The sequence below is a fragment of the Vitis vinifera genome, chromosome 7 (genome assembly GCF_030704535.1).
Source record: "Vitis vinifera cultivar Pinot Noir 40024 chromosome 7, ASM3070453v1".
In the NCBI taxonomy this organism is placed as follows: domain Eukaryota; kingdom Viridiplantae; phylum Streptophyta; class Magnoliopsida; order Vitales; family Vitaceae; genus Vitis; species Vitis vinifera.
This window is the reverse complement of record NC_081811.1, coordinates 20,545,790-20,572,804: the sequence shown is the minus strand read 5'-3', so window position 1 is coordinate 20,572,804 and position 27,015 is coordinate 20,545,790. Positions and strand designations below refer to the sequence as shown.

The window sequence follows — 27,015 nt, the reverse complement described above, 5'->3', positions numbered from 1 at the left end:
GTTGTTTTCTTGTTGAGAAACTCGCCGGTCCATTAGGTTGTTAAACCCATCGCGGTACATAGACAACAAGAAGGCCAAGTTGATGAATTGTGGACGTTGATGATGACACATGTACGGCGGGCAAGGTGGGAGCGGTCAACTTAAAGGTCGAAAAAAGAGGAGGATATGAAAATGGTACCTCATCGCCTCTCATTATAGCGTTTATCCTTTCATTTATTTATTTTTTCAATTTTTTTAATGTCTTGTCTGCCGCTGACTCTTCATTTCCTCTCTAGGTCTTTCCGGTATCTCTGAAATCTCCTGAAATCTTCTTCACGAGTATGGTTAGTACTATGTGATCATGAAGGTGATAATCTCTCTAATTCTTGTTGTCCTTGTTCTTTTTGGGGGGTTTTGGGCTTTTTTTTTTTTTGTTTTTTCATTTTGTTTTATTTGTATTGTTTTGGGTTTTGAGTTTGAAGTTTTGCTGGTAGTAGATCTGGGAATCAGAGTGCATGGTTTTGTTTATTTGATTTGTTTTGGTGTGGCTTTGATGAGTTTTCTCGGGATTTGTGTGCTGTTTTTTGTTCTGTTGAAGTGCATGCCTGACTCTACTTTATCGTGTTTGGTTGCGGAGAAAATGGAGGAAAGGAAAAGAAAAGAAATGAAAAATTGTTTGATTGTATATAATATGGGTGGTTTTTCATCCTCCGGGACTCTAGAGGAAATGAATCTTTTCCTAGTTGAGGTGATTACATCTAGTTGGCTTAGTTCATGTTTGATTTGCTTTTTTTTTTTTTTTTCTCTCTTTTCCTTTTTTGGGAAGCTAAAACTGGATAAAGCATGTGATTTTAGCATTTTATTTTAGTGTTTTTTACTTTCTTTTCTCAGGAACGAAGGGGACGGATAGGGGTTTTTTAGGCATTATGGTGGATAAGCTTTTTTTTTCTCTCTCTCTCTCTTTTTCAAACCCTTCTGATTATATCAAGTGCTTCCTCATTTCAAACCCTTCTGATTCAAGCTGTGTTTTTCAGATTTCATGCTTGGAAGATGTTGGATTTACTGCCAGTGGCGTTTTGGGTGAGTGAATGTTCTGGTGTTACATTTTTAATGAGTGATTGACTCCAAAACTTGCAGTTTGAGAATGTCCTTGTTGCTTTCATACTGCCATTTGGGTTGTGTATTTGTTTTAACATATATAATTGTGGAAAATTGTTGAAGCTTCTGGCAGTTTCAGATGATTGTTTTAATACTTTGGTAGTGATTCTTGCTTGGTTTGAAGTTTCATGTGATACTACTTCCTTTTATTTTGCTGTTATCATGCATGTGATACCACTTCCTTTTATGTGTTGAAATTTAATCATTGGATTATTTTTCTGTGCTGGCTTTTGTCTTGCTTGTTATTAGTTGCAGAGAAATAGGGTGCTAGTTAAGATTTGTATTTTGTTTTTATCTTTTGCCCCTTCATTTTTTGTGACTAGCGCCCTATTAGAAAAGTCGAAGTTCAATTTTCCAAAAGAGCTAAAGTTAGGCTTCTGAAATTGAGTGTTAGCTTGTTGTATTTCATGTTATCTGGCTCTATTCTGAGGCATTTGTTGTTGGGTTTTTAGAAGTGCTGTTGCTGATTATTTGTTCTTTTGTTGTGGATTCAAATATCTTTTTTAGATTTGAGGCTAGGAAAGACTTTGAGTTAGTGAATGTTCTCTTGCTGCTTCGAAGATGAATAAGGGGGCTTGATCTCTTTGAGGGTAAAGGTGTTCCTACTAATTTTCGAGGACTTTCATATACTCTCTTTGGTTGCTGTGGATAGTTGGGGATTTTGGGGAAGAGAAATGGGATGCTGTTTGTTTTTCTGAAAGAAAATTTGCTAGCTTTTGACAGCTTATTGCATTTTGAGATTAGAAAGCATCTTTACCCTCTTTGTCCATCACCTTTGTGAGAAAACTATGGTTGTGGAAAAATTTTCAGTTTAATAATTGTTTGCTAGTATATTTTCTTATTGTGTTTCCTTGCTCTACAGATCATTAGTTCAAGCAGTGACATGTAATTGCTTGACAACGAGAGAGAGCACGCTAGTCTGCATTCATGCGAGGAACATGACTGTGTACAGGCGTGCTCTCTGTCGCTGTCATACAATCTTCTCATCAAGGCTGTCTTACATATTCACCTTGTTCGTGAGCATTGGACCTCAAGGCATACAGACTAGCAGGTGATTCTTTCCCCTTTCCTGTAGCTGAAATAAATGGGTTCGTCTTCAAAATGGAAATTTGTAGTATTTGATACAGTGAAGAACATCATTTAGGGTGCAGTTTTCCATCAATGGATTCAGTAATTTGGCTCTTCAATTCTGCTTTCTTGTGTCAATCATTAGCTATATTCCTGTTATAGAACTTCCTGATATGCCAAAAACCAGTGCTAGAATTTGAATCCTGGAAGTTGAGTGCAGTCACCCTTACTTTTTTTTGATAATTACATGGCTCCTTTGGGGATGTCTGAAACTACTCTGCATTTATTGACATTATAGTTTACGTAATAGATTAAACATCTCTTAAAAATATCATGGCCGCAAAAGAATTACTCTCCTAATCTAAGAAGAATCTTGAGCATAGATCATTGACACTTAAATAGAGTGTTTGGCCTAATGACTTCTGAAAACCATGGCGCGATATGGCCAACGCATGGACGGGAAATTACATAAATTGTTCTTTGCAAAAGTGTCAAAACTGATTTGTCATTTGCACATTGCTTTGAACTTTGCATTAAGAGAATTCACTTGCATATCCTTATATTGCTACATGGTCCTAGATCTCTCCTTGCCAAAACTGGTGCTTATGGCTTTCATCTAAAAATTGAACTATAGTTTATGCATATGTTGGAGATGCTAGGAAAGTGGAGTGCATTGCACATCAAAAGAATCAGCATGGTGACACAACAATGTGAATGACTGCAGGAAAAACTGCAACTATAATTGAAGAAACTTTAATCTTCACTTTCCAAGGATCAAGGAGTTTCATATTTAATGGAGAATCCTATAAAAAAATTTGATAGAAAGAGTTCTAATCATTAGAAATATCCATATCTTAGGAAGTAGAGCATAAAATAGTATAGGTTAAAAGTGGATTTGGAAATTGAAATAAAAACATTAGCTTAACCCTACAAAACGACTATAAGAATATGGTATTGGATGGTCAATAAGGGTGAACATTTATGTGTGTATTTTATGTTGAGATTGCTTATTCCAACTTTGTTGAGCTATTCCTGAAGTGAGCATGTGGAGCTAAAATATTGGTAGTAGTTTGGAAAAAAATAATTGGAAAACTTTTTAGTTTTGTAAAAGAGGAAAGTAGAAAAGGTGAGTTAATGTTCGTCCCTTGTCATAAAAGGAGTGGAGGATTTAACACAACTCACAACATACTAAATAATGATGGAAGACTGTAGGTGGTTGAACTTATTTGGAGGATTCAATACCTTTATTCCTCTTCCAATATAATTTGGCAAGCACACATGTATATGTAGCCTTAGGGTATTATGAATTGTTGGAATGCAAAATTCAGGAGATGATGATTATGTTGGTTAGAATTGAGAGAATTTAGGAGTAAAGATTTCAAAATGAGAGAAAGGACTTGATCAAGCAAATAGAAATGTCTAGATTATATTTAATTGATCAAAAGATGCAACACCTTGAAAGCTTTGAGAATGATTGCAAAAATTTGAGGAAGAACCCTTTATTTGAACTATTTTTATAGTGAAAAGCTTTCAATTATTGTATTTTTGTTGAAAATTTTGAAGCAAGAAATCAAAAGAGATCTAATTGCTATTTACCCTAAAGGCTTAAGTAAGCATAGGATGATTTAGTTTGTGGTATGCATTTGTAGCCTGGTTCAGGACAGATTTAAAATAGTGGAGTATGATACAACTATTTGTTCTTGAAATGAGACTAGGTTGATGGAGGCATATCATATGTGTGCATTTTCATACCATGTTGAAAGTTCTAGCCTTCCAAGTTTGCTATGCTTTTAATACATGCCATATTGAAAAGTTATAGTCTTCCTTAGTTCATCATCATCCCTCTCAAGAGGAAAAGGAAGTTGATGAGGTAATATAGAAGAAGAAAGAAAAAGAAGAACTAATATAGAAGAAGAAGAAAGAAAAAGAAGAACTAATATAGAAGAAGAAGAACTAAAGAAGAACTTAAAGAAGAAGAAGAACTCAAGAAGAAGATGGAACTAAAGAAAAAGGAAGAAAAAGAACTAATATAGAAGAAGAAGAAAGAAAAAGAAGAACTAATATAGAAGAAGAAGAACTAAAGAAGAACTTAAAGAAGAAGAAGAACTCAAGAAGAAGATGGAACTAAAGAAAAAGGAAGAAAAAGAACTAATATAGAAGAAGAGCTAAAAAAGAAGAAGAAGAAGAACTAACATCGAAGAATGATATCTATGAATGAAACATAGATGGAGTAAGTGAACATCAAATCTTGAATATACTTCAAGAAATGATCATGGCCTCTATAGGCTATAAACCCAGAGGAAATTCAAACCATTTGATTAGTGTACACCTGATTGTAGGGTTCACTGGCCAGCTCAAATGATGGTGGGACAATGCTCTTACCGAAGAAGAAAAAATCTTAGTTCAAACTAGCCTTGATGAACGAGGAAATCAAAACTCAGTGCATACTTTGATATATGCCATAACCAAACACTTTCTTGGAGAACCAACGGTTTTCCAACAACGTGCTTCAGAAATCCTTCAAAATCTCAAATGTAGGAAACTAGGAGACTTTAGATGGTATAAGGACGTATACCTCTCAAAAGTCTATACTAGACTTGATGCAAACCAATCCTATTGGAAAGAAAGATTCCTTAATGGGTTACCCAAGTCCTTAGCTGAAAGAGTTCAGCTTAGGATCAAGGCAAAATATAATGGTATCATACCATATGATTTCTTGACATACAAACAATTAATAAACTTTATAATCTAAGAAGCATTAAACCTTTCTTCATTGATCAAAGAAAATATTGCGTCTTTTCTAAATTTCTATCTAGAATTGAGTGGACAATTAGATCTTGATTGATGACAATATCCTTACATTCCAAATGAGAAGATTTTCATCTATAAGATATTGGAGCACCACCATGCTTTCTCGTGTCTTCCTGTACACACAAGACCCTTTTCTATAAATGTCTAGTTGCATCATATAAATGGTAACATCAAGATAGCCATTCGAGAAAGTTATCTTGATTTCTTGTTGTCATATCTTATAATTGAGATGTATCATCATGAATATGGGTACTCTGATGGATTTGAGTATGACTATTAGTGAAAAACTTTCCCATGGTTGAAACAATGTTTCGAGCTATAAGCTTTAGCTACAACCTTGGCCATATAAGTCTCAACCTTTCCATCAACTCCTTTATTCCTCTTGTAGACCAACCTACGCTTATGAGTTTTATCACTTCAAGTACTTCTAAAAGAATTTAAACTATCTTAGAACACAAAGATTCTTACTTTCTCTTCATAGCTATGTGCCAAATATGAGCACCAACGTTGCTCATTACTTTATCGTAATCCATGGGATGCAAACCTTCCATTATGATGGGACACTTGTGTACAAGAAGTATTAAGAATGAAATATGCTTATATTTTTTTATCCACTATATCATATGCAATGTGGGACTATCTTCTAATGTTTTCCATTCTATATACTCTTTGTCTTATTACTTATCATATGGTCTGCATTGGAAATTTGACATTTATACCAATAGATACCGTCTAATCATCCTGACTATAAATTAATAACCCTTGAAACCCTCTTTGATATCCTACAAAATGATGTACCTCTTAGCTAAATGAGATAAGACAGTCTCCAAGGCATATCACCAAAAGAAGATGGTAAGTGATGAGAAACCAATCACTAATCTCATTATGTATATTAAACTTTGATTTCTACTTTCCATTACTCCATTTTGCAATGGAGTCTCGAGTGCACACATTTGGAATATAATACCATGCTCCTAAGGAAAAAATTGAACCTACTAAACACACTACCTTGATTTAATCAAAGTGCCTTGATATGTTTACCTAATAGGTTATTCGATTTTGTCTTAAATTCAATGAATTTGTCCAAGGCCTCAATCTAATCAAAGTGCCTTAATATGTTTTCCTAATGGGTTATCTTGATTTCTGAGGCAACGAATTTCCTATGTACCATGTATACATATCCAAACCTAATGTATTCATCAACAAAATTGATGAAGTACTCATACTCTCCATATGCAAGAACACTAAAAGCTCCATACATATCAGTATGTATTAATTTCAAACATTCCTTGTCTCTAAGTCCTTTAACAATAAAGGGACCTCTTGGTCATTTTACTATCTATGTAGGTTCTACAAATTGGAATACCCTTTAGAATGAAATTGCCCAAACTTAACTAGTCTTTGGATCTTGTTTAGATTAAAATGACCTAAGCGTTAGGAGTCCAACGTTTGATTAGTACTAGGTTCTTTCATTTCAATGAGATTTTTTATTCTCATTGGAATATCTAGACTAATACCAATCCAACCCATTTCATGAATAAAATGTGACCAATTAACCAACTAACAAAACTACTTGTTACAAATAACATTTTGTTGTTGCATTGAAACATATAAATGTTGACCAATTTGGCTAACATTGAACTTGATAAAATGAATTGGTTTAATAAATGATGGATAGATAAGTGGAAAATCAAGTCTAACTTTGTTATATCCCAACACAGAGAGTGAAACTCAAGGGAACGTGAGGTTTTTTTCTCGTAGGAAGAGGTTTCTCGACCTTGTCTTGCTGAGGTGGGTACAAAGCTCTTGGTCCATATGGTTTCACTAAGGCTTTTTGACAACATTGTTGGGATATTGTTAAGCTTGAGGGGATGAGCTTTTTCAATGAGTTTTATGAGCAAAGCTCTTTTGTGAGAAGTTTGAACATCACGTTCTTGGTTTTGATACCAAGTCAAGAACCTGAAAGATTTCATACCCATTAGTTTGGTAGGATGGTTGTATAAGCTTCTAGCCAAAGTGTAGATTAACAAGCTTAAGAGAATTGTGAAAAATGTTAGTCTTTGAGTTTTAACATGCTTTTGTTGATAGGAGGCATATTTTAAACCTCATTGCAAATGAGGTCATTGATTAAGACTAAACAATCTCTCTCTCATAGTTATTTGTAAGCTTGAAATAGAGAAGACTTATGATCATGTTAATTGGAATTTCTTGTTGATTTTACGAAGAAAATGGGCTCTAGGTAGAAATGGGTGGGTTGGATGAAGCAGTGTGTGCCATCGGTCTTTTTTTTCGATTTTGGTGAATGGGACTCCTGATTTCTTTCTGAATTTCAAGTACAAGGGGACTCCCTCTCCTTGTATTTATTTGTTTTGGCAATGGAGGCTCTTAGTAACTTATTAATGAAGGCCACAAAAATGCGTTTCATCTATTGTTTCTTGTTGGGAAGGGGTGAGTAAGGGAGAGTTGATGTGTCTCATATAAATCATCTTTTTTATTGATGATAATATCGCTTTTTTTGAGGTTGATGTACAACAGGTGAAATATTTGAATTGGACTCTCATGTGGCTTTAAGTCATTTCCATGTTAAAAGTCAATATGGAGAAAAGTGAGCTCATTCTAATTAGGAGGGTAGAAAATTTGGATGAGATGTTACTCGTTCCAAACTAAGTAGCATTTGTTTGATTGATGACCGCATTACCTAGATCAACCTAAACAAAGAAAAAACCAATTGCATAGGATTCCTATTGTAACACAATGGAGAAACATGTGATCAACAAATTCCTCTTCCTTTTTACACATAACATCTATTTGATGGAGACACTCTTCTTCTCAATTGATTAAGAGTCAGAATCCTTTCCTATGTTGCTTCCCATACAAAAAAGCTCACCCTTATCAAGATCCATAAGTTCCAAATGACTAGTTGGGAAAACCTATAAGTTGCTAAACACTAACAGAGAATAGAAGTTTTAAATTGAGAACCTTCAACTCATTAACTCCAACCAAGCTAGTCAATCCTCTAAGTCCTATCTTACTGATTACTTTTGAAGAGTTCATAGGAAAGCCTCCGCCACCTCTAACTCTCAATCATGGAATTACCTACAGAAATAAGGGCTCTATTAACCCCTACCCCATCTTGCTCTCACATATCAAAATCACATAAGTCCTTTGAACTAGCAATGGAAAGTAAAGTAGGAAAATTAGTGAATTTTAGTAGAACCTCTCGGTTTATGGTTAGTTAGCTTACCATGCAACTTCCAACAAATGTCTTTGGTGTGTCCAGATTTTCTGCAATGATCACACCATGGTCTTCCTTCCCTAGTCGATTACTGTTGAGAGAAGGATTAGTTTCACTGGTTGCTAGAGCTGATCCTTCATTTGAGTTTAATGGAACTTGGTTTTAATCTTCTTTCTAATTTCCTTTCTACTAACCTCAGGAAAAAAAAAACTTCTCTGATCGAAGGAAGAGGCTTAATTTTGAGGATTCTTCCTCTTATGTCATCCAGATTTTTGTTAAGCCCAAAGAAGAATTTAAAGATTCTTTCTTTCTCAACAATCTTATTATACTTGAGACTACATTCCAGACAACCAAGTTTAGCATTATCAAAGAGGTCCATTCGCCACCGATATCTATTTAGAGTATTGAATTATTGAGTGATAGTAAGTTCTCCTTGACGGAGATCATTTAGGATACTTTTTACCTCAAATAGTGCAGATGTGCTATCATTATTTGAGTAGGTTTCCTTTATAGCATCCCAAATTTCCTTAGCCGACTTGTAGTGCATGAAATCTTCTCCAATTTCTTTGGGCATGTAATTGATTAAACATGACACCACCATGTTGTTTTCAGATTTCCAGGCCTTGTACTTTGGATCCTCTATTAACAGAGCGATGGTTGCCCTGATGAGAAAATCATCTTTTCCAGATTCCCACAGATGAAAAGCATTATTGAATGGCTCCGTTGAAGGTTATTATTTTCACTTAGCTTATGCCTAATAATCAACATTGCCAAACTTTTTGATCTGCCATTGATGTTGAAAGAAGTAGCCTTTTGGCTGGAGGTCACATTTGACGTGGAGGCTGTGTTTGGAGTGGCCATTTCGTATTTCACCATTTGGATAGTGATATGTAAAGATTTGGCTCTAATACCATATTGAGATCTAGGGAGGAAAACTCTATTTTTTTCTTATCACACAAATGGTATAAATGGTAGAATATATAGGAGAAGCATGACAATAGACCTATCATTGAATCCCCTCAATTCTATTAACAAACAATCAATCCCTTAAAATAAGGTATATATGATGACAAAATTAAAATAGAGATTTTGGATACAATCATCCTTATCTCTTTATTTAAAACAGGAAATAAAATCAAAATCTAATCAAAATTCCCAAAAGACTAGGAAACAAATTCCTAAAAGTTAGGAATTAAATTGGAAATTTACAACTATTGCACAATAGGATTATATATTTGGAGGCGATACTTCACTTTTTGTTGGTAGCAGAATGATGTGACATGCATCTTTTTCATTGTTCCATTGAATTATTTTTTGAATATGATGAAATAAATTATCATAGCAATTGATGGGGACACAATATGAAACATAAACTTGAATAGCACACTCATCTGCTGGCTACTTGGGAGCTTTCATTTGTTGCAGTGATACCTTGAGCATGACTCACAAACGTAATTTCAATGTTTTGGACACTTTCGGTAAGATGTATGGGCTCAAAGAGTGCTATTTTCTGAAAACTATTGTTTGAATATGTTGGTTTGATCACTGCTCCTTTATCAATTGGTGTTTTTCCCATGGTTTCATAATCTTTTTTTCCTGATCCGTGGGAAGAGATTTTCCTCAAATTTACAATACTAAAGTGTGATATGATGTTGGAGGTGATTCTCTAGCAATTGTTGGAAATACTTCTAGATGATGAAAAGGATTTGATCCCCAATAATGAAAACCCAAATGATCAAGATTCTTTAATTTTAATCAAGTGGTAATTCATACTTTGATGAGGTTGGATTGGTCTTCTAATTAGGAGTTAACTGCTTTATTTCTTTGATTTGTTTTTTGTTGTTCTCTGTTATGGTGGTTCATTTTCCATTCTTAAAATGCTTTGATGATTTGTCTCTTTACAGTTTAGGGCCCAAACTTTTGAAAATTTTGTAATTTTGAACCTGGTCATAAGATTTGAGTCAGTTGACATTAAAGTTTGAAATCATGGGAAATCTGAAGAGAGATCATATAGGTTTCAAGATCTGACATCTAGGATTAAATCTACAAATGGTTTTTCTGCTAGAAGAAACTAAGTCTATTTGTCTGAATTGGTCATTCTTGTTAGATATGTGCTTTAAGTCGATACCATAGGCTTTACACGCCAGAAAGGAAAATACATGTCACTTGTGTTCAGATTGTTAGATAGGCTTTACCTGCTAGAAAGGAAAAAACATGTCACTTGTGTTTAGATCGTTAGATAGGCTTCATCTGCTAGAGACTAGGATGCATGTCTCCTATGTGCAGGGAGACTAGTAAGGAGTGCTGGCTCTATTTGACTTGTCCAGGAGAAGAATGTTCTTGCGAAGTGGTAGCTGAAATACCCACACGCCCATTGAATGAATACTTTTCTTCTCATCAAAGCATAAGCATTTCCAAATTGTTTTAATTAATGACTATAGTAAGTTTTGCTTTCTTCTTCTTTGCACCCATTGGAGCATTACTCATCATAAGCATTTCAACATTGTTTTAATTAATGACTCTAGTAAGGAAAGGACTTTTCAAGTCTTCTTCTTCTTTCCATGTAGTTTTAATTAATGACTGTAGTAAGGTTTGCTTTCTTTTTCTTCACCCATTGGAGGATTACTCATCATAAGCATTTCTAAGTTGTTTCAATTAATGACTAGCAACAGAACGATTTTTTAAGTCTTCACACCCATTGAAGAATTACTCTTTTTCTCATCAAATCATAAGCATTTTCAAGTTGTTTTAAATGATGAGTAAAATGAGCTACACCTACTTTAAACAAAACAAAACAAAAATTTAACATCCATTAATCTATATTTAATTTTTTTAATTAATTGTTATAGCATGAACAATAGCTTCATTAGATTAATAATGTAGCATTATTTACTAGGATTAGCACAAACATAAGTTGTAAAATGAGCTCAACTCATTTGAAACAAAAAATTTAATATTCATTATTTTATATTTAACTTTTTAATTAATTGTTATAGCTTGAACAATAGCTTAATTATACTAATGATGTAGCATTACTCACTAAGGTTAGCAGAAACATATTATTATTCTTCTGTTAATCTATATTTAATTTTTTAATTAATTTTTGTAGTTTGAACAATAGCTTAATTAGATTAATAATGTAGTATTATTCACTAGGGTTAGCAGAAACATATTCTTTTTCTTTTTCTTCTACTCTTACCTGTAACAATTAATCTTCTTTTTCTTCTACCTATAAAAGTTAATCTTTTTCTTCTTCTTCTTCTAAATATAACAATTTTCAGAAAAAAAAAATTAACATCCACTAATCTGTATTTGATTCTTCTTCTTCTTCTCATAGCTATAACATTTAGCTTAACTTGTTTCAAACAAAAATTTTAATATTCACTAATCCATATTTAATTTTTTTAATTAATAGTTATGGCTTGAACAGTAGCTTAATTAGATTAATAATGTAGTATTACTCACTAGGGTTAGCACAAACATCTTCTTCTTCTATTAAGGAAAGGAGTTTTTAAGTTGCAAACTGAGCTCAACTTATTTCAAACAAAAAATTAAACATCCATTATTCTATATTTAATTTTTTAAAAAAATTGTTATAGCTTGAACAAAAGATGAATTAGATTAATAATATAGTGTTATTCATTAGGGCTAGCACAAACATATTCTTAGTTATCATCCTCTGTCTATGTGTGTTCTCTCCGACTGTGTGTGGGTGTGTGGGGATGTGTGTGCATGCCTATGATCCTGTGGGTGTGTGTGTGTGTGTGTGTGCACGTGATCCTGTCTATGTGTGTGTCTAAATATTTACCTTCTTTGTGCTGCCTCCCTCATCATCCAAACATAACCTGTCATGAATGTAATAGCTCTTTCCATGTTTGATCTCATAAAGGAGGAAAAATTAACATTCTTGTACCGTGTTTAGAGCTTTGCAGCCATCTCATTGCAGTGGCTTCTGCAGAGCTTAAATTGGCTCATCCTCCAATATATTTTGGAAGAACGAACTAAATTGAATTGTTGTTTAAGGATTTCTTACTCTTGTACTTAAAATTTGCATGACCTTCAGGTATGCGTCCTTGTAAATATCACTTGTTAGAAGTCTTTGCACAATCTGTTGCACACGAAAAGGAAATTCTAGCTCTCTCTCTCTCTCACAAACACACACACACATAAACACAAACACACACACATAGAGGAGAGAGAGAGAGAGAGGACTTGAGTTTCCTTATTTCTTTTTTGGATCGAAGTTCACTGATCAAGTAAGACTAGGTTCTTAATTTTAAACCGTGTTCTCTTTGATTCTTAACAAAAGTTTCACTTTTTAAATTTTTTCCAGTAGTAACCTTAAAATGAATTGACCTTATGCTTTATACAATCAAGAGCATTTTATTTTATTTTATTTTTTACCTTATTTTAAAATTATTTATTTATTTATTTTATTGTGGTGGAATATATATGAAATGCATTATGGCTGACAAATCATTGTCAAGAAATACATCGATTAATTTTGATTCTGTTGTTGGATGCTGAAGTTTCCAATTTGTATTGTAATTCCAAATGCTGAAGGTTGTCTCATTTCCATGCTACCATCATCATTATTGTTATCACATTCACAACAAATACCATCATTGTTACTGCTGCTGCAATTTTTGTATTACTTACAGTGCACCTGTTAACACCATCACTACCACCTCCACTGCCTGCTCCACCGGCTGTCCCTTATAACATTGACTGTGTTGCTTCCATCAACTGTAGCATCAAAGAAAGTGAACATAATTCTATCAAATATTATATTATTCTATGAAAATTTCAAATTTAGTTATCACTAGATTTGAATTTTTGTCTTGCTTAGTCACTGTTTCCTATGGCCTCAACCAAGGTTTTAAAAAGACTCTTGCAGGATCATCTTGAGACAGAATGGTTCAGATGAGCCTTGAAATTTAATCTTGAAGTTAAGCAGGGCTTTCATTTGGCATGTGCCTTGCAAGCATTAGCATAGTCAAAAGGTGCAATTCTTTTATCTCTCTACTCCTTAGCTGTTTAAACATGTGCCTTCTTCGACCTATTGTTTAACCTTCTCTTTTAGTTTTTCAAAATGTTAGGAACCATGCCTTTTTTTTTTTGGTTGTTTAGTGTACATAGATATTAATTCTTTCATTATGTGTTTTTAATATTTTTAATATTCACCATGGATGGGGTGGAAGAGAAAGTGAGGAGGAGATTAGCGCGGTGGAAACGTCAATATATTTCAAAAGGGGGGAGAATCACTCTTATAAGAAGTGTTTTGGCTAGCATGCCAATCTATCACATGTCTTTTTTCCGAATGCCTAAGTCAGTGGCTAGGAGATTAGATAAAGTTCAAAGAGATTTCCTATGGGGAGGGGGAAGTGAGGAAAGGAAAGCTCATCTAATTAAGTGGGAGGCAATTTGTGAGGATAAGAGCAAGGGAGGACTAGGCTTAAGGAAGCTGGTGCTCCTGAACAAAGCTCTGCTTGGTAAATGGATCTGGAGATTTGCTTATGATAAAGATGATTTGTGGAAGCAAGTGATAACAACGAAATATGGGCAAGAGGGTCATGGATGGAGAGCAAAGAGGGCTCATGGGACTATCGGCGTGGGGGTTTGGAAGGAAATATGGAAGGAATCTGATTGGTGCTGGGATAACATGGGGTTCATAGTTGGGAAGGGAAGCAAAATCAACTTTTGGACTGATGCTTGGTGTAAGGGTACAAGGCTGTCCCAAAACTTCCCCCACCTATATGCTATGGCTTCGCTTAGGAATGCGACTGTGGAGGAGATGTGGGATCAGAATTTTGGCCAAGGGGGGGTGGAATCTAAGATTTTTGAGGGACTTTAATGATTGGGAGTTGGAGATGATAGGGAATTTGCTGCATGTTTTGAGGGATTACAAGCCTTCTATGGAGGAAGATTCAGTCTGTTGGAAGGGAGGAAGGAATGGTAAATTTAGGGTGAAAGAAGCCTATAGATTGGTGACCAGCCCCAATGATATTGTTTTTCCTTCTAGATGCATTTGGGTGGATTCAGTTCCAACCAAGGTTGCATTCTATGCTTGGGAGGCTACTTGGGGGAGGGTGCTCACTCTTGATAGACTTCAGAAAAGAGGATGACAGCTTCCTAATTGTTGTTTTCTATGTGGTTGTGAAGAAGAAACTGTAAATCACATTCTTATTCATTGTATAGTTGTCAGAGTTTTGTGGGATATTGTTCTTGGGTTATCAGGTGTGCAGTGGGTCTTTCCAGAAACTGTAAAGGAAGTTTTAACTAGCTGGAGGGGCCCTTTTGTGGGAAAGAAAAGGAAAAAGATATGGAAATCCATTCCGTTGTGTATTTTTTGGACGGTTTGGAAGGAAAAAAATAGGCTAGCTTTTAGGGGAGGAGAGTTAGATATCCAAAAGCTTAAGAATTCTTTTGTGTGTAGTTTGTGGAGCTGGGCTAGATTGTATATTGGTAAGGAGCGTATGTCCCTTATAGGGTTCCTAGAATGGTTGGCGTCCAACTAAGGAATAGTGAGGCTTGCTGTTTTTTTTGGCTTTTTGAGGGGTTTGTTGCTTTGTATACCCCCTGTATACTTGTAACTCTTTGCCCCTTCAATAATATATCTTGCTTTACTTATCAAAAAAAATATATTTTTAATATTCACCATGTTCCTCCAATGTATTGTGTTTACGAACTTTGGTATGTAGATGTGTTATCCTAAATTACAACAGCGAGGGAATAAAGAATATGAACTTTGGTCTTCCTTTAACTATATATGTTAGCATAATCCAAAATTTTCATGCAAATAGCTATATAACCTTTATTTATTTGTTCTTTAATATTTCTCTATCTTATTATTTCAGTTATCTGATTTTTTTTGACATAAAAAACAGTGTCTAAAGGCTTGCACTTTGTGCTTTGAGCTGCTTGGCTTGAAAGGAGCAAAAATCATCTTCTTACCCTTTTGCCTGCAAGAGCATTAGACTCAATTCCAAGCATTTAAACATTTAATTCCTTTGAAAATTTATATTTTAATTTTCTGGGAGCAATGACATATAAATTATAGATATGGATGAATCTTATTACCAAATATGTATTTGCAAAGGAACCTGATACCTTGAGCATGACTCAGAAACTGAACTTCGATATCCATTGAGATCCCTTTGTGGCAAGATGTGTGATCTGGTGCCCCAAGAGTACTATTTTCTATGAGAAAAAAAGTACTGTTTGAAGTTGTTGGTTTGATCCCTACTCATTTTTCTATGGAAGGTTCTTCTAGAGTTTCATAATCTTTTGTGCACTTCCTAGTTTCTTCATCAGTGGGAAGAGGGATTTTCTCCAATTTCGTAATTCTAATGCATAATAAAGTTTTGGAGGCGATTCTCTGTCCATCATTTGAAATCCCTCATAATGATAGAAAGCATTTGGTCCCCAATAATGAAAACCTAAAGCAGTTAAGATTCTATTATTTTAACCAAGTGATAATTCATAGCGTGATGTGGTTGGTTTGGCCTTTTAGGTATTAACTGCTTCATTTCTTCAAGTGGTTTTTTGGTGTTCTTTATCGTGTTGGTTTCTTTGCCATTATGTAATTTCTTATTGATGATGATGACAAAATCTTTTGGTCCCTCAATAGTTTATGATCTAAGAATTTGAAAATTTTGTAGTTTGGACCCTGGACATGAGATTTGAGTCAGTTTACATTGATGTTTGGAATATTGGAAAACCTGAAGAAAGAGAAAAGATACAGCTTTAAAGGTCTGTCATGTAGGTTTATCTGAACCAGTCATCCTTGTTACATACAGGCTTTAAGGCATTACATAGGCCTTTTACCTGCATGTCTCCTGCATGCAGGGAGATTAATTTAAGGGATGCTGGCTCTATTTGAGTTGACCAGGAGAAGAGTGTTCTTGAAAGCATAAGCAATTACAAAATCTGTCTTAGACTCATAATAGTAACTCCTTAAAATAAGAAATTTTGGAAAGGAAAGGATCTTTTAATTTGAAAATGAGCTCAATTAGTTCAAAACAAAAAATTCTACAAATTCTATTAGCCAATATTAGATTTTGTTTCTTAATTGTTACTGCTTGAACAGTAGCTTAATTAGATTAATAATATCCTATTATTAATATTCATTGGGTTAGCAGAAACATCTTAGTTATTTTCTCACACCACCCCACCCCTGCCCTCCTCTCGCCCTTTCCCTCCCCACCTGCCCCTCTCCTTGTGTTAGTATGTTTAAATATGCATATTCATATTTCAACAGTATTTTTGTGTTGTCTAAATATGCAAGTATTTTATCTTCTATGTGTGTCTAAATATGTACATGGTTACATATTTCAACCCAGTGAATTGTGTTCTTCTTTTGTGTGCCCTCATCATCAAGTATATTACTTTCTCTCCATCACTTCTTCTGTATCTGTGCCGATGTGTATGCGGGTTCATGTTTCTAAATGTGTACGTACTTAAATATTTCAACCATGTAAGTTGTATTCTTGTGCTGCCCTCAACATCCAAACTGTTTTGTGATTACATGAAGTTCAGTGATAGCTGAAAATCATCATTCTTTGACAGTGTCAACAATAATATCCCCTTGCATATTAAGTTTCTCTTGTCTTGTGGAATAACAACATTGTATCAAGAAATTTGCAAAAGTAGAAAATTTTTCTTTAGTGTAATTGTCTTTTCTTGAGCAAATTTTTTCTTTTATGTAAAACATTGTAATTACAGTAAGTATAATATATCATATGTTCCCCATAAATGTGGAATAATGGCTTTTTTTTCTTGAAACAAGGGTATATTTGGATATATAGGCTGTTTTATACTATGCTCTTGGAACCTTTTTATTCTTGTTCTTGTCAACTAATAGCAACTGTTTAACATATGCATTAGATTTTCTGTAGCGAATCTCTCAATTTATGTGATTTACCATAACAGTTGTGATAGTTTAGTGTGTGTTCTTCATTAGTCATAAACTTGGTGCTCACTGTAAGAGCAAGGCATTTCTGGGCCTTCTCCAATATTCTTTTCAAATTCAAACCCAAAATCCTTCAAATCCCTCAATCAAAAACAAATGATCTCTTGGTTGCAGAAATCCAAACACATTCACCAATCCCAATCCATGCTCAGCTCTCATAAAAAATGGCCATTCTCAAGACCCTTCCATATTCTTTGAGCTCCTTGGCTCTGCTCCAAGTGCCATTCCATTTACTCTGTCTCCATGATTTTTTAATATACTCACAACCCAAACATATTCCTCTGCACTCCTCTCATTGATGAATTTTGTCATCAGGAATCTCTTGTTCACATTCAGCTGTATTCTAGAATGCTCCATGAATCTATTGTGCCTGATACTTGATGGCCTCAATTTTGAAAGCTTGTGGATCGTAATTGGCTTTGAGGGAAGGAGAGAGGTCCACAGCCAGGCTTTGAAGCTGGGGTTCAGCTCAAACTGGTTGTTGAAGTTGAGTATCACAGAGCTACAAGGAAAATGCAGGGAATTAGGAAATTCACAAAGGATGTTTGATGCAGTGCCTGAAGACATAGTCTCCATTGTGACAAACCCTTCTTTTATTGATCAGGGACTGGTTGCATAAGTGGGTTCTATTTTTTTGTGGGCTTAGACCTGCTGCATGCATGCAGTCCTGGAGGTTTGGCTCATTTGGATTCAAGGTATTTTCCTCCATGGCAAGAGTATACGAGGTTGAACCACAGATTGAGCACACTATGGATGCATGGTTGATCTTCTTGTCTGAGTTGGTTGCCTTGGAGTGGCTTATGACTTAATTTGAACAATGGAGATGGCACCAGACCATATTATATTAGGGACTTTGCTAAGTGCTTGTAAGATTCATATAAACATTGAATTTTGTTTGGTTGTTGCTTGTGCATACTTCACCTGGGTAATGAAAAGAGGCTGCACAAGTGAGAGCAAGAATGAAGGAGGGTGGAATGCAGAAAGAACTGTTAGCAGTTCGGTTGAAGTGACCAATGAGATACATGATTTCCTTTTGGGAGACCTAAGATAGTCTCAGAAGGAAGAAATCTATGTAAAGTTGGAGGAGTTGAACTGACTACTGAGATTGGAAGGATACCATCCAGTGAATAAGGAGGTAGTTTTGCAGGATATTGAAAATGGCGAGTATGTTATGGCTTAATTTCAACTAAACCATGTACCACATTTGGGTCATGAAGAATCTAAGTGTATGCCATGACTACCACTCAACAATCAAGCTCGTTGCTGAAATTACCAGGAGAAAGATTGTGGTGAAAGATTGGAATGGGTTCCACTATTTTTAAAATGGGGCTTGTTCTTGTGGAGATTATTGGGGAAATGAAATGCTTTATTAGTTCCTTTCAATCTCTGAGAATTGTCTATTTGTTTCACCCATTTGATAGAAAAATAATCCAGAGGAAGATTATATTATTTGTATTGGATCTGGCCATCACCATGTTTTAGTATCCTCCTGGAGCTCTGACAAAGGGAAATACAAGTTCCTACAATGAATCCTCCAGCCCAGGCATTTTCTAAAATGTAGCCCTCATAAGAACAAAATATGATGGAAGCTGTTGGAGAGAAAAGTATGTGATTGCCATGAAGGTGAGTGAATACACCGGAATTGCAGCATATTTGAAATGATCCTCAAGCATCAAGAAGTTCCATGAGCAGAAGCATAACAACATGACGACCATGGATATAAAGAGAGTGGTTAAACCGAATAAAAGATTATGTGACAAGTTCTTACTGAAATCTTTATATTGGTATTTGGAGGTGAGAAGGGTGAAAAATATGAGCAAAGAGATGAAAGAAGAGCAAAGAGCAACTAGCGATGAAAGTGCAAAAAATCTGAAAGCCAAATGGTATTAGAAAATTGGTTTCCTAGTGTCTTTGTTGACCCCGCCTGGTATGGTGGCTGATGAGGCAAAGGCGACTGTAGCTATTAGGGCTGCAATGAAAAAGCAGGAATTGCATGTGTTGTTGGATTCTCTGAAGATCTGCTCTGGTTTCTTGCCTTATTTTAACAACTATAGAGATATAGTGGCAAGGAGTTTTTCACATACTGAAATATTGAGTTTCTGAATTTGAGAGAACTACAAACAACAAGTTTAAAAGTAAAGCCAAGGATTTAGAGTTGATTGCACATATATAGCTCAAACCACTTGACTTCCCACTGCAATTGCAACATGCTGGTGGGAATAGGCCAGCTTTCACAATTCTGTCATGTTGCAGCTATATGAAATGTGTCATTCGAGTTCTTATCAATCTCACGAAATGCAACAACTTTATTAAAAACATTACTAGTCCTAAATAAGAAGTGATATATATTGGATTGTCTATTTTCCACTGCTGACAGCACTATGTTCTTCCCCTCCTGATCCCTGTCAAGAATGGTCATAGAAAAAACTTGGTAGGATTTTTTCTACCATTTCCCCAATACCATTCTTTGCTGCAACAAGCATTGGTGTCTCATCAACTGCAAAGAGATTAAAATTCATTCTTCATCTATAAGAGAAAAGCCCAATTGAGCCAAAAATATGAAAACAATGGTTAAAATTTAAAGAATTTGAATTGTGATTAATTCAGAAAAACCTGAATTACTTTGCACCAGATCTGCCTCTCCTATTAGTTACAGATGGAGCAAGTGATTGAATAACTTTGCTCCTCATTTCTGCATACAAACCTACGAATTTATTTGTAAGAAATAGAGTTGACAAAGAAGTTACTTTCCCTTCTTCTGGAGTATCCATAGTAGGATAACAAGAAGTTACCTTCCCTTCTTCTGAATTATCGATAGTATGAATCACAATATCGACTTGTCTCATTGTTTTCAAGATTTATTTCTTATGTACCTCTCGCAGCTCGTTCAAGTAGTTTGTTCATGATCTGAAGAGAGTCAAGAGTTCATATGTGCATCTGTTTTTTTCTCTCTTCACTTCCTTATCTCACTTGATCCTTGACATGTATCCACTAAGAAACAAAAACATACTTAAAATCCATATTGTTTGGGAAATTAAGAAGAGAAATTTAAGATGGTAATATTATGGTGTTATAGTATTATCCACTATTGAGAAGATAACCAGCAATGCTTTGGATACAATAGGCTTGATGAACCTCTGGCATCTGCCATATCTTGAGGGGAATCCTTGATGTCCTTGAGTAGCATTGCTTGAATGGTGACCTATAGAAAGGTATGGAAATCAATGTTTAATTCCTTGAAGTTGCTTTTAGGAACTTATAAGCTTAGACCAAGTAGATCCTCACTGAACACGATGTTCATTAATACCTTGCCCCGCTTCAAAATTCTCTGTATCCAACTGCTTTGTTTAATTTTCAACCAGTTTTTCCACTAGTCACCAAAACTGTGTAAACATATAGCAATGATTTATAGTGTAAGAAATCAATCAATGAATCATGCCATTCATGTTTATTCAATTGTACAAACAAATTTTTTTATTTTAAATGATTAATCTCAAAACCCCACCTGGTAATTTCATCATCTTCCATAGAACTTGAAAGAAGTTGATACATGTTTGATAGTTGCTTGGATACCAGTAGCTCTTGAGCTTCTTTTTCTCTTTGAAAGTCTCTGGGATGGGATTTTCAACATATATACCTTGTAAGTTATCAATGGGAATTTTAAGAAATTTTTGGCCTTTGTGGGACATAAGATACAAACTAATTCATTGGTCTCCATGCTTAATTTTGTATGATGAGTTTAAATACTGACCCAAAACTACCAGTGAAGGTTTCTAATTATTTGATTTTTTTTTATTGAAATATGGTTTTTATATGATAGAAATATTAGAAATATCTTTATAAATATTAACAAAAAAGTGTCAATGTGATTGAAATAGATGTGTAGAGTCTGGTTATATAGATGTGAGGAGCAGTTAGAGACAATGGAACATGACTTGGGTTCCAGATATAGATATACTAGGAGTAGGAAAAAATTAGATTGTTCTGAGGTTTATGAGTAGTAGTTGTAATTTTATTTTTTTTCCTTTCCATGAGTTGTGTGTGATATTAGTGAATTGATGGTATCATTGTGCGCCAACACATTACATTTAAAGCTTCCAATATGACATGATAAGTTGTGTGTGATATAACTGAATTGATGGTCATTTAGGTTTATTGGAAAAGTACTACAATGATAAATGATGTCAAAGAAGCTGAGAAACATTCCACTTCTGAATGCAGTAGGCTTTGCAGCTAGCATATGCAGAGGGGAGTTTCCATCATAACAGAATCCATGAGACCATCCAGCCTATCAATAATTTGTAACGCCAGATCTGTGGAGCACAACTATTGTGATGAGGTCACATTACAGGTGAGTAGTACTGTCGATTCTATTGATATGTGATTTATATTATGAGAAGCAAGACACCTAAGGCATCTACCATGGACTATGGAGAAGAGTCCAACCCCTTACCCAAGTGTCCTCCTTCAATGGCACTGTGAAGAGCAGTGCCATCAAGCCTGGCATGGGAGTAGTCATGGGCTTGGGTGGGGCTGTCTCACATTTCATAGACCGAAAGGGAAGTGTCTTTATCACCTAGGAAAGCAGCGAAGAAAAGAGGTGATATATATTGGATTGTCTATTTTCCACTGCTAACAGCACTATGTTCTTGTCCTCCTGATCCCTGTCAAGAATGGTCATAGGAAAAACTTGTAGGATTTTTTCTACCATTTCCACAATACCGTTCCTTGCTGCAGCAAGCATTGGTGCCTCATCAGCTGCAAGGAGAACAAAACCCATTCTTCTGCCTCTCCTTAATATTACTTTCCACCAGATCTGCCTCTCCTTAATATTAGTTACAGATGGAGCAAGTGGTTGAATAACTTTTCTTCACATTTATGTATACAAACCTACGAATTTATTTGTAAGAAACAGAGTTGACAAAGAAGTTTCCTTCCCTTCTTCTGAAGTATCCATATTATGAATAACAATATCGACCTGTCTCATCGTTTTCAAGATTCATTTAATATATACGTCTTGCATCATGTTCAAGTAGTTTGTTCATAATCTGAAGAGACGATATATGCATCTGTTTTTTCTCTTTTAGCTTCCTTATCTCACTTGATCCTTGACATATATCCACAAAGAAACAAAAATTTGGAAACTAAGACGAAAACTTGAGATGGTAATATCATGGTCTTATAGTTTACCCAGTGTTACTGAGAAGATAACCAGCAATGCTGTGGGTACAATAAGCTTGATGAACCTCTAGCATCTGCCATATCTCGAGGGGAATCCTTGATGTCCTCGAGTAGCATTGCTTGAATGTTGACCTATAGAAAGGTATGAAAATCAGTGTTTAATCCCTTGAAGTTGCTTCTATGACGTTATAGGCTTAGAGGCTTAGATCAAGTAGATCCTACACTGGCCATGATGATCGTTAATACCTTGCCCTTCTCCAAGATTCTCTGTATCCAACTGCTTGTTTAATTTTCGACTAGTTTTTCCACTACTCTCCAAAACTGTGTAAAATGTATAGCAATGATTTATGGTGTAAGAAATCAAGCAATGAATCATGCTATTCATGTTTATGCAATTGTAGCTACAAATTTTTTTTATTTTAAATGATTAATCCCAACGCCCACCTGGTAATTTACTCATCTTCCATATGAAACCAAAAATTTGTATTATTTTTCATATTGAAACCTAACACGAGAATCATTTTCCTTAATTTTTTTTTTCTTAATGTTTTCGGGAACCAAATATAACCCAAACAAATCCAAGAGATGTTATTAAGGCCCTTTTTAGTAATCGTCTTCTAAAATAGTTTTAAAAAACAGTTTTTTAAAATAAAATTTTAAAATTGCTTTTTAATGTTTTATAGAACAAAAATTTGTTTGGAACTTGAAATGTTTTAAAACTTGTTTTTAATGTTCTTGAGTATGTGTGGACCCCAGATTTCACTCGATGCGTTCCCACTCGAAAGTGAAACTTGCTTTTTGTTTTATTTATTTGGTGAAAATTGATTTTTAGAAAAGACTTGGAATCGTCACTTATTTTAATTTTTTTTTAAAAGGGAAAACAAAATAAGAAAAGAAAACCCTATGTGACTCCTTATTTGGAAAAGACATGTATGCAAAAACAGAATATGGGTTCGGAGTCAGGTTAATTATTGGGAAGGTACGGTAGTGAGCCGTAGCATCTCTCTAAGCCTGTATACATACGGTCTCTACTAAACTAATTGAGGGAATTGTGGCAATTAATTGGTTAATTATGGATACAAAAAAAATAATCATGCAAATGAGTATATACAAATCATGGTGAAAACCAATATATACAAAAATAATGATGAAATCCAATTACAAAAATACACAAAATAAATAATAAGAGAATTATGCAAAATGATTTATTGAACTAAATAAAAAAAGATATTAAAAAAATAGTTTTCAAGAAATTTCAAAGGATTTTATTAAAAATGATTTTGAATTAATAATTTCAATTTATTTATTTACATAAAAGAATCAATTTATTTTCTTAATTTCATTTGTATTCAATTTTCAAAAAAGTTATTTACATTTATTGTATTAAAAGAATTTATTACAAAATTTCAATTTTTCTAAAAAAATTATTTTTACTTGCTTTTAATAGAAAAGAATGAATTTTTATAATTTTATTTATAAAAGTATTTCAATTTGTTTTTATTTAAGAAAAGTAATTTGTACAAATTATTAAAAAAAAGTAACTTTATTTGCAAAAGAATTTTTAATTAAAAAGAAAAAAAATTCAATCTCTTATTTCTAAAAATTACTTCTAATCATATTTTAATTAAGGAAAAAGAATTTATTTAAAAACACATTTTTCGGACAATTTTATTAAAAATTATTTTTTTGGGACAACTTTATTTACAAAACAATTTTTGGACAATTTTTATTAAACAAAGAAATTTTTAGACAATTTTATTAAAAACAATTTTTCAAATTCTATTAAAAACAATTCCTTTGGATTTTTCTAAATGCATTTTTCTAAATTTTTATAAATAAAACAAAATTCTTTTATTAAAAATAATATTTTAAAATTATTGTTTTATCAAAACACATTTACTGAATTCTTCCTCTCATTTAAACAAAATTTCTAGTTTGTTCGATGTTCAATTTTGTACACACAAGTAAATATACACAGATAAATATTTACAGAAATAAAATTAAATAAGAGTGAGAAATAAAATATGTACCTAAACAAGCTTACAAAAAACTTAATGTCTTTCTACAGCTTTCCGAGTCTCACTTTCTTCTATGAAATTCTGTGCTCCACGTGTCATAGATTCGTACTCGGTCAACAAAATTGCAGAATGGTCCATGCAAAAAAAAAAAAAAAAAAAAGCACAAATGTAAATATCCAGAGATGTATAAAATCCCAAACAAATATTCAAACCCAAATTCCAATTTCAAATTAGTCCCATAAATTTCGTCAATTAAAATGAGCCCAAATTACTATATGTCTTAACCCAGAACATCCAAATTAATAACCAAAAATACAAACACAATCAACCAAACCTAAAATTGGATAAATTAAAATAAATTCTACTAGACCTAAATTTAATATTTCATAATCTACGCCTAGTTTAATATACACTATAATTGTCTCATGTCCAAATTAAACAATTCAAATGGGCCAAGCCCATATCAAATATTCAAATAATCCAACAAATCTCACCCACATTATAGGCCCCAAAATTCACATCAATTAACAAGTCCACATAAAAAAAATACATGGTCAAGAGAAATAACATTTCAAACCCAATCTAATAAGCCCAAACAAATAACAACTTAACAGTAGACCAAAGCCCAAATAAACAATATGCAATTGATATAATCCAAATATCCTCCAAGTTAATCACCAAATACAATATACCCACAAACCCAAATTAACAAATTTCAAATTAATTCACTAACAATAAATTAAACCAAATTGCATATTAATCTACCAACAATAAATTAACCCCAAATTTCATATTATTTCAACAATTCAAATATCACAAACAACAATTACTATTATAATCAAATCGAGAAAAATGAATAATAATAATGGGAAACGGATGAGATGGGAAGGGGGTCGCCGGCCGGCAATAGCTCGCCGGCGGTGGCCCTACCGACGACAGTGAGGGTGGACGGGTTTTAGGAAGCAAAATAAAATAAAATAAAAATTAAAATAAAATGGGAGGAAGAAAATGGGGATGGAAGGACGCCGGAAAAGGCGCCAGCGGGAGTAGGCGTTAGGGTCATGCTGCTGGAAGGGAGGTATGGCGGAGTGCTGTAAGGGAGGAAGGAAGAAAGAAAAATAAATAAATAAAATAAATCTCGAGGCCGGCGTGTGGGAGTTCGGGGGGAGAAGAGAAAAGGAAAATAATGGGAAGATTTCAAGGTAAGGTGCCGACCGTGTGAGAGGAAGCCCCTGGAGAGGGAAAAATGGGGAAAACTCTAAAAAAATGAGGTGGCTGTTCTCCGAGTTGGGGGCGAGCGGAAAGAGGAGAGAGGTGAGAGGAAGGAAAAAATGGGGGAGGGGGGAAATCTTGAAAAGCCAGAGGGAGACAAAATGGAGGGGCCCTCAGAAGAGTGTTGTAGTGAGAAAAGAAAAGAAAAAAAATTTGGAAAGAGCTATGGGGTTGCCGTCCACCTTGCCTTGGGAATGGTGAGGAAGAAATAAAAAAATAAAAAAATAAAAAAATAAAAAGCAATGATGAAGAGTGGAGATGGAAGAAGAATGGAGAGGGAAGTGGAAAAAAAAATTGAGGGAAAAATAATGAATGAAAATAGGGAAGCTCACGTGGGGGTATGGGTGAGAAAGAGAGAGTGGGTGGTGGGGTAGGTGGGGAATAGAAGAAGAGAAAGGAGAGAGAAAATAATAATAAATAAATAAAAAAAGATAAAGAATATAATATAATATAATAACAAATAAAAAAAACAAATCCAAATTACAGGGAACATATATATTTACTATTTTTTGAAAGGATTGGGTGGCACTAAAAAATGGTGGCTAGAATTAAATAAGCAAAAGAAAAATAATTCCCCACGTAAACTCCATAGATGTAATATAGATGTCTAGTCTATTGAATTTGGATGGGTTATCAGTTGTTCTACCTGCTGTGTGAAGATGATGTCAATATATATATATATATATATATATTCTATCTCAACAACCCTCGCTTAAACAAATCCAACTATGTCAATGACTTAAAGAGAATAAAATGCATGCATCTAATTTACTTTTGTAGAGGCGTATTTGTCAAACTACAATAGTCTTAATATATTACTTCTTTGATTCAATTTCAAGATATAGAGATACAGGGAGATAATTTTGGATGCTATACTTAGCCTATACAGTATCTTCGGCTAAACTGATGGTTGACCCTTGAATTAAGGGATTTCTACAGCTACAATTTCCATAACTCAGTAATTCTAATGACTCACGCCAACACTCCCCCTTAAGTTGATGCATAGATATCTCTCATGCCCAGCTTGTCAAGAAAGTCATGGAAGTTTTTGCTTGAACCTGCCTTTGTGAGTATATATGCTAGCTGGTCTTCTGATTTGACAAATGGTAACTGATTACTACCCAAAAAGTGCTATTTTACACCTTTAATGCATTATGTTTTAAGCACTTTTGTGTAGTAGTTCTCCATCTTTAGTCCAATTGGCATGTTAAGGACCTAGCAATATCTTCTAATCATATTTGTGGCTAGTTTTAATGTTTTGATAGCTTTTTGGATCGTTAAAACAAGTCAAGCAAAGGAGAAAACCAAAGAGAAGCAAAGTG

The 27,015-nt window shown here is 34.2% G+C and overlaps 1 long non-coding RNA gene and 1 other non-coding gene across 7 annotated transcripts; both read left to right on the top strand.

Moving 5' to 3' along the window:
- Positions 1-187: 187 nt before the first annotated feature.
- On the top strand, positions 188-22,254 carry LOC132254079 (uncharacterized). Of its 6 annotated transcripts, none has more exons than XR_009466170.1 (7): positions 188-346; positions 871-908; positions 1,014-1,059; positions 1,645-1,733; positions 2,000-2,188; positions 13,139-13,254; positions 21,444-22,254. It is a non-coding gene; the product is annotated as an uncharacterized LOC132254079 (long non-coding RNA). The 6 variants fall into 6 exon arrangements; XR_009466174.1 differs by lacking the exon at positions 188-346 and adding an exon at positions 353-727 and having other exon boundaries at positions 1,645-1,727; XR_009466172.1 differs by lacking the exon at positions 871-908 and having other exon boundaries at positions 1,645-1,727.
- MIR535C (microRNA MIR535c) lies at positions 2,022-2,122 on the top strand. Its single transcript, NR_127828.1, has one exon. It is a non-coding gene; the product is annotated as a microRNA MIR535c (primary transcript).
- Positions 22,255-27,015: the final 4,761 nt, after the last annotated feature.